Raw genomic sequence first — 18,392 nt, 5'->3', positions numbered from 1 at the left:
AGAAGCTTTATGCTTTGATGAAAATGGCTTCTCCATTCTTATCCTTGGCTGAGCTATTGTATTCCATTCAGAAAGCCATTGCCTGCATGAACTCTCCAGGTATTTTCCTCACGCTGCCACCATGGCGATCAGTATGGTGATCCCTCAAAGAATTGCCATGTAGTGATGCTTCGCCGCTCCTGGGCATATACTCAAAGGACTGTAAATGAGAATACAATGCAGTCAGCTTTATGACATCACTGTTCACAATAGCCAAGTCAAGGAGTCTATCTCTGACCCCTCAGGAGGTGAATGAGTATAGAAGAGGTGGTATGTATCCACAACAGAGTTATTTAGTAATAGAGAAGGTTGAAATCATTTGCAGGGAAATGAATGGACCTTTAAATCATATCACATGAATAAAAACAGACTCTGAAAAAAATATATGACATGTTTCTTTCTCCTCATTTTTGAAATCAGATATGAGAAAGTCAGTCAAACAGACAGGCTGTTTCTATAGCTAAACAGAAGCAGACTATGATGGTATTTTTATATCATCAAAGCAAGGAAATTATTTTTCATGATAGGAAATAATATTTTGAAGACAAAGTTTAAACCTCAGGTTTGATCCCCCAGATCAACCTTTCATTAGAAACTTATGTAAGAGAACTTCATATTTGGAAATGTGACATTTGTCACCACCTTGCATCTACCTAAAGCAAGTGAAATGTACTTCAAGTCTGAGCTGATACACTTGTTGGAGCAAATATTTTCGGGGTGCATAAATACCACCAAAAGTTAACACCAAAACAATAATCCTTCTTTGTCAGGGGAGAGTTTGGGGGCATTGTTTGATGCTCAAAATATTTCCAAGATCATCCAAAGATTTTCTCCTTATCAACAGCACCCAGCTGCCTTGTAGCTGTTGGCTGCTGGATTTTACACCCAATGCCTAATTATGAGTTGATTATGTCCTCAACAGCCTCCTGCCAGCCATGTCATCTTCTTCCAACTCTTTCTCCTCTGGCTGAACTTCGTAATCAAAGTGAAATTTATCTGCTTCATTTAATACCTCCTTTGCTCAATTCATTTATCAAAGTGTGGTTTCTTTCTTTCCACATGGCAGATATTCTGGCGCAAATATTTTCTCTTCCACGTGTAAGATGTAGACCTGTTAACTTTCATGAGGGCTGGCAGCAGGTGAGAAGGAATGACAGACTGCCTGCCTTTACCTTCCCCTTCCTCCAGGTAAGCTCCTCTGTAGATTAGTAACTGGTTTTCCTTCATTTGTTTTTGAAGGTTACTTCATATTCCTTTACCCAGTACTTTTTGAATGAATTATGCATTCTGCTAAGGTCCAAGCCCTAGCAAAGGCAGTAAACTATAATTTCTTCTTTGATAATTTACATTACACTGCCATAAATAAATGACTTAAGCTTTGAAATTATTCATCCAGAAGATACAGCTTGATATTCCAATGGAAGGCTTTGAAACTGCCTCAGTAATTCTGCAGTTGAGTACTAGTGGTTTGATTTGGGGTGGAAGACTTTTGTTTGCCTCAATGATAAACATTCTATACATATTGGAACATCCTCATATAAAACCTGCATTGATCACTCCCCCAATCTAAAACATCTAAAATATGGCTGCCTCTGTCTTTTCTCTCTGAAGCAATAGGGCTTACTGAGAATCAAAATGTAGGAGGAATGTGAATGGTAAAAAAGGAGCACCGATGTGAGAGATGTTTGTTTTCATCCTAAGTTATTACGGCTGGTAACTCAACCGGATCTACATGTTGTGTTGTTTAAATTTTACCCCTTTGTTGTTGGTTTCAATGAGCTCTGTTTGGGTTTTTACCTACCTGTGCTGTTTTCCATGTTTATCCATCCGAGTAATTGTTTCCTTTCATTCTTGAAACCATAGCCTAGAGATAGTTAAGATTTGGGGTACCCCCGCCAAGTGTAATTATAAGAGCTAACAAGCAAGATTAAAGAGGATGAATGTGATTGAAGTTGATTGATTGAAGATATGCAAAGAGGTCAATGAAACCTGATGAAATTGTTTTAGGAAGTGGGGAAAGGGGAAAGGAGAGTGAGGGAGATTGATTGACGTGTGTTGTAAACATGTATGGAGATTTCATAACCTCCCCCCCCCATATAACTCATGTGTGCTAATAGAAAACTTTAAGAATTCTTTAAAGTGAAATCATCTGTATTAACATCACCCAGACTCCATCGTAGGCCTTGCCAATCAGAAACAATGGCTTCCCTTTGATAAATAAACCAATGGCTTCCTCTTTATAAATAAAGGAGTTCATGTTTCTTTAAGCTGCCTTGTGGAAGGAGTGCAGAATGGTATAATTTGGCCCTGGTGCCTTCTTGTCTACCATTGTTTCCTGGCATCCATGAGATGAGGGATTGTGCTGTGTCACACCCTAGCTGCCATGACAGCTTTCCTCATCCTGAGCCTGAGGCAATGGAGCCAGCTAGCTGTGGACTGAAACCTCTGAAACTGTGAACAGAAATACGTCTTTTCTTTCTTAAGATTTTTAGCTCATGCACTTTGTTCTAGGACTAAAAAAAAAATGTAGAGCTCACCCCTCTATAATTCTCTAAAATTAGTGCAATAGTATTATTCCTCTCCAACCCAATGTACATGATAATTTTCCCATAAATACCAGTGGTTTCTGGGACTTGGACTCTAGGGCCTCATGCACACTGGGCAAGTGTTCTACCACTGAGCTCCAGCCCCAATCCTGTTGTTCTGAGATGGAATTAGGATTGCTCCCACGTTGAATTGCCAGGGATATCCCCTGGGCCCAGCCTTGTGTTCTCTCTGTGCATCCACTAGCCAGCAGCTGCTGTCCACTGTTTCTTACAGGTGGCATCTGACAGCATCTTATATCGCTTGCCTCTTTGTTCATTTTCCCTTCCGTCATGGCCTCCATGAGAAATCTTTAAAGAGAAGTCTCGCCTCTGTAGTCCCACAACCTAACATGAGGTCAAAAGGAAGGTTCATGCTGACCTGAGAGTCTACAGGTAAATTGTCCTGCAAGCACCCCTCACATGGAAAACCCAAGGCACATTCTGCAAGGCTCTCCGTAAAGTGGAAGCTAATGCCAAAACAGACCTCTTGCTGGCTCTGCCTTCTTCCCTGTACTGAGCTCATTGCTTAATCTTCTTTCATGAGATTACCTTCCAGAATAAATTGCTTGCCTAAGAGCAGAGTAAAAGAATTCTAGCCTAAGGAGGAGGAAAACTTCTTTATAGACTGTGATTGGTATTCCTTTTGGGGCAAGCCTATCTGGACAGTTGGCCAAGTCCTCTGGCGAGGGAGAAGGAAATATGATGAATTTCTGGGGTGTGAGTTGGGTTTCCCTTGTCTTTTGTTTCTTCCAGTGGCGGTGCTCTGAATGAGCACTGATTCCTCAGTAAAGCCAGGAGGGAAGATGACCTGGTCCCTCAAACACATTTAGTAATTTTTAAACATTGATTATCTTTTTAACTGAAATCATTTTTAATTTTATTTTATTGCTGGGGTGATGTACAGAGGGGTTACAGTTACATTCATCAGGTAGTGGGTACATTACTTCTTTTTTGTGTGTGTGGTTCATGAGCCTCGAACTCAGCCTGGGCTCTGTCCCTGAGCTCTTCAGCTCAAGGCTACCACCTTACCTTTGAGCCACAGCCCCACTTTACCATTTTCTAGAGGTTAATTAGAGATAAGAGTCTCAGGTCCTTTTGTGCCCAGGCTGGCTTTGAACCTTGATCCTCAGGTCTCAGCCCCCTGAGTAGCTAGGATGACAGGAGTGAGCCACTGCACCAGCAAGGTACATTACTTCTTTAACATTGATACCCCTTCCCATGTTTTTCTCCCACTTTCCCTGCCCTCACCCCCTCTCAATCAGCTTGTTTTTCCCCTTCCCTTCCCTATTTCCGATAAATAAATGTGTACACAATATTCCAGGTTCCAAAGTCACATACTGTAACAACAAGAGATGAACCATAAGTGTGGAATAAAGAGAAAAACATTTTTTGCACCTAACTTTACAGAGAAGTGAGTCTTTCTATGATTGAACTAGGAGGAGGGTTAAAAGAACCATGTGGCATAATCTGTGATTCATTAGTTCCCAGAAGCACTAACTTCTACACAAAGGTGGGTGTGTAGGTACATGAGTGGTAGGAAACATTTCTTGTCACTGTACCCCTGCCCCCCCCAAAAAGGAAAGAAAATTGAACTAAGTAGGAAGAGAAGAAAAACAGATGTGAGTCTTGCTATTAACTTAATGCATCATGAAAATGACTTCACCTAAGTGTGTATTCTGCCTTATTTTCTAACATCCGAAGCACAATTATAATAATAAGCTTCTTACAGAAGGAAATATTTTTCCTTCCTGAAAATTATTTTGCCCTCAATCATGAATATTTTCTCAAGATTCATATTTACACTCTGTTCTATGAAGATATTTTTCTAAATACTTTTCAACCCATGCATCACACAAATGCTTTCAAATTACCAGCAAAAACCATTTATGTCCAAACCACTAAGATAGTTCCACAGAGTATGTGGCTTTGTGATTCTTTTTCTCCTTTTTCATTCATATCTACAGTTTTTTAAAAGTATGATTATCTCTGAAATGATCATTCTTAAATGGCATGTTTGGTTTAGCAAATGTATTTGAGTACAAAAAAATGGGGGACAGAAAGTGCATTACTCTTATTTAGTCATACAATGAGAAGTACTTATCTCAAAGGGAGAAATTATTTTTATCTAAATATAATAGACGTAAATTATACATTTCCAATCAGTCCATTCTTTCTTCTTTGTTTTCAGGGGTTTTTTTCATGGACAGTATTGTACTTTTTTTCATACTATAGTGTTCAAATTATTAGAATTAAATGACTCAAATTGCAATAATCAGGTTGTAAGTAAACATCATCATTTGAGGATTTAATTAATTTATGTTTTTAATACTTTCGTTTTGGAGAACTTCATAATTAATTTTTAATTCAAGCAATACTGTGTGGATGGAGCGTTATCTATTCTTTCTCTCTCAGCTTGCTAACCTGTTAAGGAAATACTTGAAATTTTTACGTGGTTCCTACCGAAATTTTTACGTGGTTCCTACCAACAAATACATTGTGAGTTGCTACTGACCCTTAGGAAGTGAATGAGACTGTTTGGAGAATGCTTTATGCATATGGGATTTTAAAATCACCTTCTTAGAAAAGTCAGACAGTAGAAATCATGAATATTTCATAGAAGTCAATGTGATAGAGAAGACAGATTGACAGCGAAGTCAGTTATACACCCACGCAAACACGTGTGTACCTTGGTACTTGCAGAAAGCTATTTATTAATGTTTACTTCCTTAACATCCCCTTGACCACCCCTTCTTCACCTGCCATTTTGGGAAACCTTAAAAATGTCATCTCATCATAGTTAAAGATGCAGCCTCTAAGGCTGATGGCATGGCTTGACAGGCCATCTTACTAAACATGAGGCCCTGAATTCAAATTCCCAGTTCCACCCAAAAAGAGAGAACAGACGCTGACTGATAGTAGCTACACTGGCTAGCCAAGTCAAGGACTCTTAATTCAAGCAACAATGATTTTTTAAATTATTTTTTGGCATTTGAACTCAGAGCCTTGTGTTGCTAAGCAGGTGTTTTATCACTTGAATTACATCATGTACAACTCTGGCTCTGGTTGTCTTTTTTTTTTTTTACCAGTCTCCCATTTTTCCCAGGCCAGCGTGATTCACAGTCCTCCCATTTACACTTCTACCATAAGTGAAGTAACAGGAAAACACCATGATACTCAGCTTTTCTGTTAAGATGGGGACTCATAAACCTTTTCCTCCATAGCTCCAGGTCTGGCCTGGAACTGTGACCAACCTAATCTTAGCCTCCTGCCCAGCTAGGATGACAAGCACAAACCACCATGTCTGGTTATTAATTGAGCCCTGGTATCTGACAACAACCTAGATGAACTTTGGGGCCGGTTCTTCCCCAGAAACAGATCTGAGACCTGACAACACCTTCACGGCTACCTTGGGAGATAATTAAAGCCCAATTGGCCATATGGACCATTGGACTATATAGGTGATATTTTCAACCACCAGATCCCAATGGATTAACACCACCATAGAAAACAAGAGCATGGATTGCACACAAGTAGCATGTCCTCACAGGCAGGGGCACTGGAGTGAGCTGACAGGTAGAACGTTGGAACACTGTTCTCACAGACTGAATCCAAAGCAAAACTGTACTCTCGTTATTAGTTTAGGTTTTCTTTGGGGGGGGTGGTGTCATGGGGCATAAACTCTGGCCTGGGCACTGTCCCTGAGCTCTTCAGCTCAAGGCTACCACCCTACCCTTGAGCCACAACCCCACTGCCTGTTTTCTAGAGATTAATTGGAGATAAGAGTCTCTCAGCTTTGTATTGCCTGGGCTGGCTTTGAACCTCAATCCTCAGATCTCAGCCTCCTGAGTAGGTAGGATTACAGGCATGAGCCGCCTCTCCAGGGTCTCATTATTAGTTTTGTTTCTCACAGGGGCCTGCACTAGGAACTGGAAAACCATATTTGTGCATGCTGGAATTAAGTAAACAAACACTTTGCACATAACAGGTTTCTTACTATCCCAGAAATAAGTACCGAGGTAACAAGAAAAGAAGGCTGGAGTGCTAGATTAACACTGATACGGATATTAACTTGGGCTCATAGGTAATTGCAATAAACAAATATGAAATGTGTAGATATGTGAGTTCCTAGCTCAGTTCACTAAATAGGGCTGGAGTCAGCTCCTGCTACGCTAGTGGCAGGAGTGTACCTGGTACCCAAACTTTGGTGTCTAAATCCATTTACCCATCAAAGGAACCAATGGTCTTTGGAGAGATAGCTGGTGTTTAGCTGGGACAGGAAATAGAGTAACAGGAAACCAGAGACATTTAATATAGCACCCAAAAGTAAAGAAATACTCAAAGAAGAAGGAGAAAGAAGATAGGAATGTAGCAAAGAAAAGGGGGAGGTCAATGTAAAAGAGACCACAACTAGCTAAAGCTGGAACAAATCTAATACTAAAAATAAATGTTGACATGTTATTATATGTACTCAAATTCATAGCATTATAAATGAATGGCTGAGTTAGATGATGAGAGAGAGAAAGGGAGAGAGAGAGAGATCTTCCAGGAGAACTGAAATAAGCATAGAAACAATGAGAGTTAGACAACTGCTATGAAAAAAATCACAATACTAATTAGAATAGGTAAAAACCATGAAGGAGGAATGCTCAAGATTATTTTGTTTTGCTTACTTCTGTAGACAACCTCCTTTCTGTATTTTGAATAAATGAATGATACAAAAAATTTTAAGTACTTGGTCTCTTACTGGAAATAATGGTGGCATCTGGATTTGAGAACTAAATCATTCTCCAACATTGAGCCTTCAGGTAAGCCAAGGCATTATTTATAGGCAATTTCTTCCTGGTTCAACACAGAATGTTCTTAGGGATAGTTTTCCCCTCGTGAGTCTGCTGTTTATCCCTGCAATCCTGCTCGCTGTTTGATTTTATCTACTTTGACATTTGTCTGGATTTTTCATAATTTCATAGAGCGTGGTTTTAATGCATGTACTCATATGAATTATACTGGGTTTGGAAGCACAGCATCGTCCTTCTGGCTGTTTCCAGAAGCTGGGAATGAAGTGTCTGAAAAGAAAGCAGAGCTTTCCTGAACTATGCAGTTGAAGCCACAAGACAGCTTCGCTGAGACCTCCCTCCCTTTTCCAAGCAGGCTGGAGACATGGTGTAATTAACACCTCCCTTTCAAGGACAGCATGCAGAGCCCTTGCTGATAAAATTAAGTGTTCTGTGACTTGAACAGCTAGGGACAGTGACCCCAGCAGGGCCTGGGCAGGAGGAGGCAGAGGAAGGGCATCATGCTCGAGTCTGCTGGGCGCTTGGTTCCCTGGCTGCTGTCTGTGCTTTGACATGGGAAGAGCAATGAGCTGCTTGGCTTCTAGTCACATGAGCAGAGAGGATCCTGGGAAACAACAGGCCAAGCCTTCCTGGCTACTAATGCAAACTATGAGGAGACAGGGGAGCTGAAATACATCTGCTACCGAGGCTTTGTCATTTATTGTGCACAGAAAAATCTCTTTTTATTTCCCTCCCATATTTAATGTCTTCTGGTTTTATTATAAAATACACCATTGACATCAGTGGACTTAAAATGCATATCTAATTTTGAAACATCAAGAAATTGGATGCTACATGCTGTACAATATTTAGATTTCATCAACTAGGGGAAAACCTGAGGTCACAAATGTACTTAGAAAACAACAACAAAAAGATGTACATCCATTCCAAGACAGTTGTTATTTTGAGAAGACAGTGTCCCAAAGTCACGAATCCTTATTGAGTTGCAGAAAACATTAGACTTTTTGAATGGCTGTTTCCATTAACTTTGATCTCTTGATTACAAATATTCTGTGCATACATAGGAATGAAAACAGGTCAGACTACTATGTCTGCTCCACTTTCAAAACAATCGTAATATTGTGGTGGCAACATCATATCTCAAAAGTTAAATGATGCCATTTTGTACCAGAGCCATTGCCTATTTTAATGCAAAATTATTTGTTAAGACATTGTTGTAAATTTTCCATTTCTTCTATCTGAGAATTGCAATCAAATTTAAACATTGGGAAGCTTATTGGAGTGGAAGGTAAAATATTTATCATCATTGCCGATGGCATTGTAAATTCAGTAAAAATCCATTTTGAAGAAAATGTTACTTAATTGTATAGCAATCAAACAAATAGAAATTTTGTACAAGTACAGCATCTTGGTATTAAAGAAACAAGTTCTTAATAAAGTAGGACATGCAGTTTCAATGTGACTACAAAATACATACTATTCCTGTGAACAGCCTGTCATACTAGAAAATTTGAATCTTTCAGGACTTTGCAATTTACTGATATAAAACATACTCAGAGTGGAGGTTCCTCATAAAACTAAAAACAGAACTGCCATGAAATCCAAGCAGCTCATTGTTGGACATATATCTGAAGGAGTGTAAGTCAGGTTACAAAAGATACATGAGGGGTAGGGGTGGGGGGGAGGGAAATGGGGACCAAGACATGTGAAAGGGTATCAGTGTATGGGAATTAATGCACCATCTATCTGGCAAATATCATCTAACCATTCTATTAATTACAATAAAAAATATATGAAAAAAAAACAATGGATTTGCAAGTATTGACCAAACTAACTGTTCTGAAATACTAAATAAAGCTAACATATAATTAAAATAAAAAAACAATACAATTTAAAAAAAAGATACACACACACACACACACACTTGCACATCCATAATCTCTGCCACACTGTTCACAATAACTAGGCTATAGAAATAGCCCAGATGCCCTGCAGCTGACAATGAGAAAATATAGTATACACACAGCAATGAAAGAAGAATGAAATCACGTCATTTGCAGAGAAATGAGTGGAACGGGAGATCCTCGTGTGAAGCCAAGTAAACCAGGTTCCGAAGGACAAAGATAAATCTAGAAGTAAACAATCTCATGTGTGAATGTACATGTGTTTGCCTTTACAATCTGTAGTTGTGGGGCCATTTGAAGGGACTTGGTGGGCGAGCGCATATTAGAGAGGAGATGATACATGTGAATCAAGATGCCAAGATGAAACCCACTGAAAGCTCTGAATAATGGCAGGCCGGAAAGAAAAATAACACTAAAAGATGGGGGTCAATCTGATTAAAACACTGTGTACGCATGTGCTGAAAAACCACAGTGAAATGCTTTTAAATAAGGAACATACACTAAAAATAGCAAGAGACAGGAATGGAATTCAGGACCTGTGCATCCAGAGTAGGGGTCGCTTGTGAGAGAGAAAGCACGAGGGAGAGGGCAAAGGAGGATGAATACAGTCAGAATGCTTCATGTACACGAGCACAAAAGGAACAAGGAACCTTACCGAGGAAATGGGATAGGGGGAAATTATGCAAGAGAAATGGAGAGGATGTGTCCGATGAAGGTATAGTGTACACATGTGGACAGGTCCTAGCGAACCCCCTTGGCATAACTAATGGATGCCAATGAAATGTCTTTTAAAAGGCACAGAGAATGATTCCATATACAATGATGGGATGCATTCTACCCACAATGGTGGATTCTCTATGCGATCATGGAAATACCCAGTCATAGGAGATGACAGTGAGAATACTATGGCAGATTTGGTTCTGGACTTGTGTTATTGTGTGCCTTGTTATATCTGGGAGGTTCTTTTCTGTTCTTTGTTTCTGGAGCTGTAAAGAGAAAGCCTGTAGTGTGAGGAGCATACCATGCTCAATAATGCTTTCCAAATGGCCAGACATGGAAACGTAGTATTGACAAGTTTTGCTATATGAGGGCAGAGAGGCAGTACCTAGGAGAATATGTGAGCTGACGCGTTTTTTTATGCTTCAATGTGAAACAAATAGACTTGAAATGCCCTATTTAGCAGGACTTGCTTTCAGATTTTTTTTTAACCTAGGGACTAGGTGTTTATAGTGTCTTCCTCAGACTTAAAAATATTATGGTTCATGAAAACAGATTACTTAAATATACAACTATGTTAAACTTCTTTACCGTTAATTATGCTTTGGGAAACAAATGTAGATACTTATAAAAATTAAGATTAATTTTAGAAATAGCACAAAAAATGCCAGATACATATTGCTAAGAATGAACAGATACAAAATGAGAACCACACTACTTAATTATGTTTTTAATGTTCAGATAATCTAAAAGGTTTTCTTTAAATTTACATAAGTTAAGTGACATATGATTGATGTATTATTTTTGGTTGTATATAAAATACTTTATTTTAAGAAATGGTTTTGGTTTAAAACTACTGTGGGCTGGCTCAGGCTTGTACTCCACGCTTTCAGCACCGAGTCAAGTTCAAAGACAACCCTGGATAACTATCTGTGAGACCCTCTCAAATACCCAATTTGTACAACAGAGACATCAGCACTGACTTGTAGGTCAATTGATAGGTACATTAAAAATGTGATCAGTTGGACTATTTTTAAAAAGTTTACTCTCCAAGACCTATTTTAACAGACTAGATGAGAAATCTTAAAACAAAGAAGAGTAAGATCTTTACTACTAATATAACACAGATGATGCCATTCATTTTTATGACTTCCTCCAAGTTATCTAAAAAACCATGTACCTGTCACATACCCAGACATGGGACATTCGAGCAATGCAAGATTATCAAGCCATCAGAAAAATGATAGTCGATGAATACGCTATTAAAACAATGCCAACATTTTGCTAGTAAGACTGATCTGGCACTTTTGGAACAGTAATTAAGGAACTTACACTTTTGTGTCATATAGATTTAGATTTAAATCCCAGGTGTTACTAACATAACTTTGGTCCTTTCAGCCTCCCTGAGTTTTGGTCCTCCTCGCTCTGGCTCACAGCATACGTGGACACATAAGACGTCCTGTGTAAGATACATGGATCAGTGGGAGAGCTCCTGCTCTACCAGACCTGGATTCAGTCCTCAGTGTGCCAAAACCAGCACCAAAGGAGGATAATAATGAGGGCCATTAGAAAGCATACAGCCGCGTCTTGCAGTTATTCCAGGATACCTCTATTGATCCTTTGTGCAGGGCGTACATGAAATGGGTGTGTGCACACATCTGTGTGTATATTTTATATACAATGAAGCTATATTATATGGCTAATGAATATGGATATCAATATGATAGATGATTGAGAAATGATTGATGGTAGATGAATAAATGATAGATGATTGCTAGCTGATGGATGACTGGTGAAAGAAGATAAATAGATGATAGATGATTTATTGATAGATAGGTGATTAATAGATGATAGAAAAAGACTTTCAGTGCTAGGAGTCAAAATCAAATCCATGTCCTGGTGCAAACAAGGCAGTGCTCTGCTTCTAAGCTTTGCCCATTTTCCTGTATATGTATTATTAATTGAACTACAAACAGGAAGGATATTTTTATTTTATACTAAATACAAAATATGCATAGTTTATTTTCATCTGACTTTGTAGGCTCGCATCCTTCAGTCAATGAATATTTATTAAGTGTTTACGGTAGAGACATTATATGCTAAAAGGACAGTGGTTGTGATAGTTATGTGTGCACGATAAGTTTTTTTATTGTATTTTCACATGCTTTCTATAATGGGCTTAAACTACTTTTTAAATACAAAAACAAATCTTTTAAAGAGTAACATGATCTTCTTGTTCTTTCAAAAAGAATATTGACTGTGTTCTTTCTGGCAATGAGTGGTTTCACGTATAGGAAATATCAACAAGATAAAAGGAAATATTAAAGAAATAAGTAAAAAAAAAACTACACGACATCAGACTCTATCCAAAACAAAATTAAATCGTGTCGAATTTACCTCCATTTTCCTAGCAGTGATTCTCTCTGATCTAATTGTGTTGGATTTGTTGTCTTGTTTCAGTACTGGGTCGTGAGCTCAGGCCTCACACTCTTGCTTAGCTTATGCCATTCAAGGTTGGTGCACTACCACTTGAGCCACTCATCAACTTCTGACTTTTTGCTGATGAATTGGAGCTAAGATTCTCATAGACTTCTAGACTTCTCTACTTAGGCTGTGATCCTCAGACCTCAGCCTCTTGAGTAGCTCAGATTACAGGTGTAACCCCCCCACACCCCCAGCACCCAGCAGATTCAACCTCCTTACATAGTGAACCCTATGGTTACTTGATCATGATCTTAGGACTCCATTTTCTTGTACATTGGCCTCCAGGGGGCTGTGGACAGACTGCCTCTGGCTACCAAGTTCTAGGGAAGTAACTCCAGCAAGATCTGCCATATTGGTGCTCCAATTGGTGTGATTGAAATCCCCATTCTACTGCCTTCTGTTTCCTGGCTGAAAGAGGAATTACACAATATTTATTCCTCCATGGCTCTCCCTCGTGTAGCCTTTCCAGGCACTCCATTTCTGTCTCTGTAATGGCACAACCACAGCCACCCTTCTCCTTTCCATGAGTAAAATATATGAGCAATGATTGGGGGGCTTTGGAAATGCAGATGTCCCCTTCTGAAAGAGTTGTGGTTAAGAATGAATTGTGTCAGGAGCAAGGATGTGGACATCTCAACGGTGTTTGCCTTTGGAGCCACTGCTGCCATATCTCACAAAAAGAAGGCTGGGCCAGTTCCTGGTGGTTATTACAAACAGCATCTAAAATGTGTTTTTACACCACTGGAAAATTATCTTCCCCCACCCAAAAAAAAGTCAGTTTCAGTGCTTATGGATAGTGATTTGAAATACACAGGATGTCAGAGTGAGCTATGTGCCTGCATCCTTTCCCAGTGAAATATACCGCCTGAGTTCAGCAGTGTTTATTCAGATGCCTCTCCTGAGAGGTTCACATGGCTGCTGCTGCTGCTAGAACATACCATGCACTGGATGCAGGGAGCCCGAGGCGCCCGTGGCTCTGCCAGAAGATTAAGGAGCCTCTGCTCCAGGTGTCGCTGCTAGTTCTGAGAACTGTCATCCATCTCCCCAGCCTTCTCAGGAAGCCTGGCTTTTTTCTTGCAGTTCTAGCCACAGGAAGGAGGGAGCGATCGTCGCCCTATATACTCTCTTGCCCAACGACAAAAAGGTTCAATGCATTAGCTCTTGAGTGTTGGGGGAGCAAGAAAATGTGGCTAACTGGGGAGAATGAAGGGAAATTAGGTCACTGGGCTCCCACAGAAATGACTTCACGAGAAAGTCTTCCTCCAGCTGCAGATATTTGACTCTGCAGAGTGACATGGTGACCAGACATCAAAGGGACAAACTGCAGAGGCCCATGCCAAGATGGCTCATCAGGATGCATTATTTATTGGGGACGATGAGTTGTCGACTGCATTTGTGTTTTATTTCCGTTGCATTCCCTTTGTGTGTGAGGTGCATATCAGAATCAATCTTCCTTTCCCCGCTGTTCACAGCAAGTTGGCTGTGTCTCACTCTGTCATAAGTTGTCACCAGCATACACCAGCTATTCTCCACCTAGTCCCCTTTCTAAAACACCCCCAAACTGTCTGGATGGCATCCCACAGAACAGACACCCCCACACGTAGACCGATTCTACAACATACTGCTGTGGAGATAATCTTGAATATCACAAGCAAGAGGACTTTTAAAATATTTCCAATGATGACTGTGTTTATATGTATTATATATAGTGACTGTGTATTCTACATACGTATTATATATTTATTATTAGACATATAATGACTATGCTTATATGCATAGATCATGGATTCCATGATGACATTGCATACCTCTATACTGTGTACTTTGATCATGTCTCTCCCTGCCTTGCCGACTTCCTTTCAGTAGTTGCTACCCTAAATAGTATCCCTTTTACTTTCTTGCTATTATTATTTTTAAGTTTTATATTTTATTATCATGCACAAAGGGGCTTCAGTTCAACATGTCAGTTTGTAAGTACAGTGCATCTTGATCAATGTCAACTCTTTCATCATTCTGCCCCATTTCTTCCAACCCCACACATCCACTCGAGTTTCCAAAGAATTCCATTCTCTCAAGCATGCATTGACTGTTACAACTATCTCCTGCCCTCCTCCTTTCCTTTCCATTCATCTGTCTCCTCCCTCCCCTTCCCAACTAAACACTCATCTTATTAAGCTACAAGTTGGTTGTTCAAAGGAGTTACATCATGAGAATCTTCCTGGGTGTATATGTGCTTCAGTGAGTTTGTGTATAAATGCATATGTCCCTCTCTACATTTTTATGCATGCTTATAATTTAGATCTAACACTTACCTTTTAGAGAAAACAGGTGATATTTTCCCTTTCTGCATCTGGTTTGTTTTTCTTAAAATGGTGACCTTTCAGTTTTACTCTTTTTTTTCTGAAAATGAGATCTTTTCCTTTTTTCCTCATTGTCTCTGCTTTTAAGATCTAGTAGTCCCCCAGGCACAGTGCTACATATTCCAGCACTCCAAAGGGGAAGGCAGAGGATAACAAGTTCAAGATCTTCCTTCCTGCCCTACATAGCAAGGCTCTATCTCCAATGAGAAAAATCCAGCCCCTACAGTCATTTCTCTGTCAGTTGGAGCGTCGCAAAGGCAGGAGATGTAGCAGGGGACCTAACTCACACAGGTGACCTGAAGATCTCACAAGCTAGTCCTTGGGGATAGCTGAAAAATGACAGCATTAAAAAAGCTGCCTGTCTACATGATTGAGAACAAGCAGGATTGGCTTTTCTGTGTCTCATCTTAGTGTGGTAGCTTTCCACGCCATCTGTTATCCAGTCCACAATGAGTAAGATTTCATTCTTTTGCTGGTTGAATAATATTCCACTGCACATGTGTCCGACATCATCTGAATTCATTCACCCATTGATAAGCACCCATCTTGGCAACTGTGAGCATCTACCAGCAGGAAAGATGTGGAAGCCATTGGTTCTGGGGTTCTTGAAGCTGGACCCACTGGCTCCTGAGCAGAACAACAGTGCCACGCCTCTCAAGCTTGGAGAATTCCGTCTCTGCTCTTCTGTTAAGTATCTGTCATCTGTCACTCTGGTTCTTAGGGCCAATGTCTATATCGGTCCATTTCCCCACATTCTGCCGATCTTGCCATTTGAGAGAGCTCACCCAGCCTGGAGAGGGCCAGCCAAGGCCCTCTGCCCTCCAGCAGCCTGGAGAACCTTCTGATTAGGAGGACTGGGGTAAGATGTCTCCAGGTAACACAGGGTTGAAAAGGAAGCTGTGTTTGCCAAGCCTCTTGCAGCCATTGCCTGGCTCTGCAGAGAAAACAGTTCCTGTGATCCTATGCAGTCTGCTCCAGTGTCCTCGGGAAGGAAGATGGCTGGGTGGCTTCGGGTCATCTCCACCCTGAAGCCATCCTCAGGGCTCTGCCGAGGGAGAGGTCCACCTGTCAGCCCGCAGGTCTCATCTGCCCAGTTGAGCCCACGTAGCGTCTGTCCTGAGGATGGTAGGGAAGGAAGCTCGCACAATCCCTTCAACTGCAGACCCAGACTTACAAATGCCATGCTCAGGACGGCCATATACCTAAGTAGTAATACTCATAACAATAATAGTAAAAGGCAGACTTGGGGGAGGGGGCTAGGACCAGTGGGAAGGGAGCAGACAGAAGGAGAAGGCTGGTGGGTATGATTGAGGCATATTTTATGTGTGTGTGAAAATAGCACAATGAAACCCAGTTAAAAAAAAACTGGAGGAGAGGAAGGAAAAGGGGAAGTTGAAAGAGTAATAGAAAGGGTGGAATTTTTATTGGCTTATATCATTTATATGGTGATGGGGGGAGTTTCACCATGACATCTTCACAAGAGAGTATTATGAATTTATCCTAACTGTGTTATAGGCACCTACAGAAATGTCACAACAAAACAATGGCCCGATTAATGTATCCTGCTGTTTTTTTTTTAAAGGAATTCGAACGTATGCTTGTCCTTTGTGTGACACAGATGTGCTGTGAACCTTGACATTGACATCATCACTTTCTAACTGTGCATCTCTGCAAGCTATTTAAACACTCCAGGCTCTCATTTACTTCCTTTTTCTCTAAAATGGGCTCAGGCAAAGTGTTTCCCTCCAGAGGTTTGCTCCTGTCTGCAATTCCAACAGCATCATGCTGAGTGTGCAGCCTGACCTGGCTGCTAGAGAAACGTTCACTATTATTATCGTGAAACGCTCATCAGCTCTGCAGCACAGGGTTCCACACCAGGCCTGTTTGTCGTTCCAGTGCCACTAAAGGAGCATAAACGTCGTCTCCAAGGACCTCCACCCTGTATTGCGGCAATCACTTCATTTGCCAATTGTCATGCTGTCTAAAAGAAAAACTAGCATCACTCCAAGAAAGAACTACCATCCCTGAGCCCGCACCCTCTGAATCTGCGGGACACAGCACTATCAGGTGGTACGAGGTGAGAGAGAGGAGACGGTAGCCGGGGAGGGTGGCAGGGGCCTCGGGGTACAGGGGAAAGAAAATGGCCGTCCTGGGGATGTGGCTTCATCAGCCACAGATATCACCACTCCAGAGAAAAGACAAGGGAATGACTGGTCATCATCAAGGAGAGAGAGACAGACAGAGAGAAGGGAGACAGAGGGGGGAGGGAAAAGGAGAGGGAGAGAAGGGGAAGGGAGGGAGGGAAGGAGGGAGGGAAATAGAGACAGGAGCCAATAAAGAAAAGGGCAAAGGGTGGGAAGACTAGAGCATTAAGTGGTTGCTTTTCCCACTTTCTTAAAAAAAGGGTGGAGGTGTGGGTGTATGGGGAAGGAACCCTAAATCACACTACAGCCCCTGCACACCCTCTGCTGTTCCAAGACCAGAGACTTCTCCTCCCTCTTCTCTCCAGATACCCCAATCTGTAGAGTTATTGTCCACAGAGATTTGGAACAGATTTTCCACAAAATTCCACTTAAGACTCAATGGCTTAACTCTCTCTGGGTCCCTGTTGGTAGAACGGAAGGTAGTTCTCCCAGGAGAAAAGCTGCTCAGGAAATTGCTCAGTGACTGGGAGTGCTCAAGTTCTAACAACTGAGGGCCCAGTGGGCAGAAGGACAATTCCTACTTGAGACTGCCAGCTCATGCCAAATATTGCCCTAGGCTTTTAAACCTCAGGTAGAGTCACCTGCCGGTAGGAACTGGTAAAACACTGCCTTGCAAGATAAGGAAACAGACACCGGTGGTTTGCACCTCTTAGACAAGGAGTTGGAATGTCTGTCCAGGTCTTTGTGATTCCAAGCTCATAATAAAAGAAAATGTTGATGGCCATAGCCATTTGACTCTATAAAAACATATTAGTTTGGAACCCCATCAGCCCCTAAATCACATAGGAAATCAAGTGAAATCAGGTACCTACCACTGACCAGGCATTTGATGGCCTGGGTTAGACCCCACTTTTAGTTTTTGTTTTACAATCCTGCAAGAGGGTACCATTGTCTTTTCTGCTTCATCATGAGAGAAACTGAGGCACACAGAGAAGACTCTGTCCCAAGGCTTCAAATCCAAGGAATGTGGCACAGACTGTGTCCCTCACAGCTCTGCTATTTTGGGGACTCAAAAAGACATTGTTTTGCTCTGATTCTGGATCTAACTGGTGCCATCTTGGTCATGTGGTCGATAGGGAATTGGGTTGAACTGGTTACCATTTTGTCTTCATGGTGGAAGAAGGTGAGGTCCCACCTCCCAGGTGATGGGTGTGCCTGAATTCCTAGAGGCAGGAGTGCAGACTTGGAAGGTAGGTTACTAGACCTGTCAGTCCTATGCTTTGAACCTGGGAGACCCTGGAGTTTCCTGTGACCCTTCCCTGTGACCCTGACACTACGTAGGCCCAGACCAGCTCAGGCGCCCTGA

General features: G+C 41.2%; 1 long non-coding RNA gene across 3 annotated transcripts in view; it reads left to right on the top strand.

The window, feature by feature from the left end:
• The window catches only part of LOC150046842 (uncharacterized), a 343,930-nt gene that overhangs the window by 299,183 nt on the left and 26,355 nt on the right, over positions 1 to 18,392 (top strand). For 2 of the 3 annotated variants that reach the window (XR_016539479.1, XR_016539480.1), the window contains exon 4: positions 1,106 to 1,190. The exons of the other annotated variant lie outside the window; for it this stretch is intronic. This is a non-coding gene — a long non-coding RNA (uncharacterized LOC150046842). Of the gene's footprint in view, positions 1 to 1,105; positions 1,191 to 18,392 lie in introns of those variants that run through there. 3 annotated transcript variants of the gene reach the window in all.

This window comes from Megascapheus bottae, chromosome 24, assembly GCF_031878675.1.
Source record: "Megascapheus bottae isolate mThoBot1 chromosome 24, mThoBot2.hap1, whole genome shotgun sequence".
Classification (NCBI taxonomy): domain Eukaryota; kingdom Metazoa; phylum Chordata; class Mammalia; order Rodentia; family Geomyidae; genus Megascapheus; species Megascapheus bottae.
The sequence above is the reverse complement of the archived record's forward strand: the minus strand, read 5'-3'. Positions and strand labels throughout refer to the sequence as shown.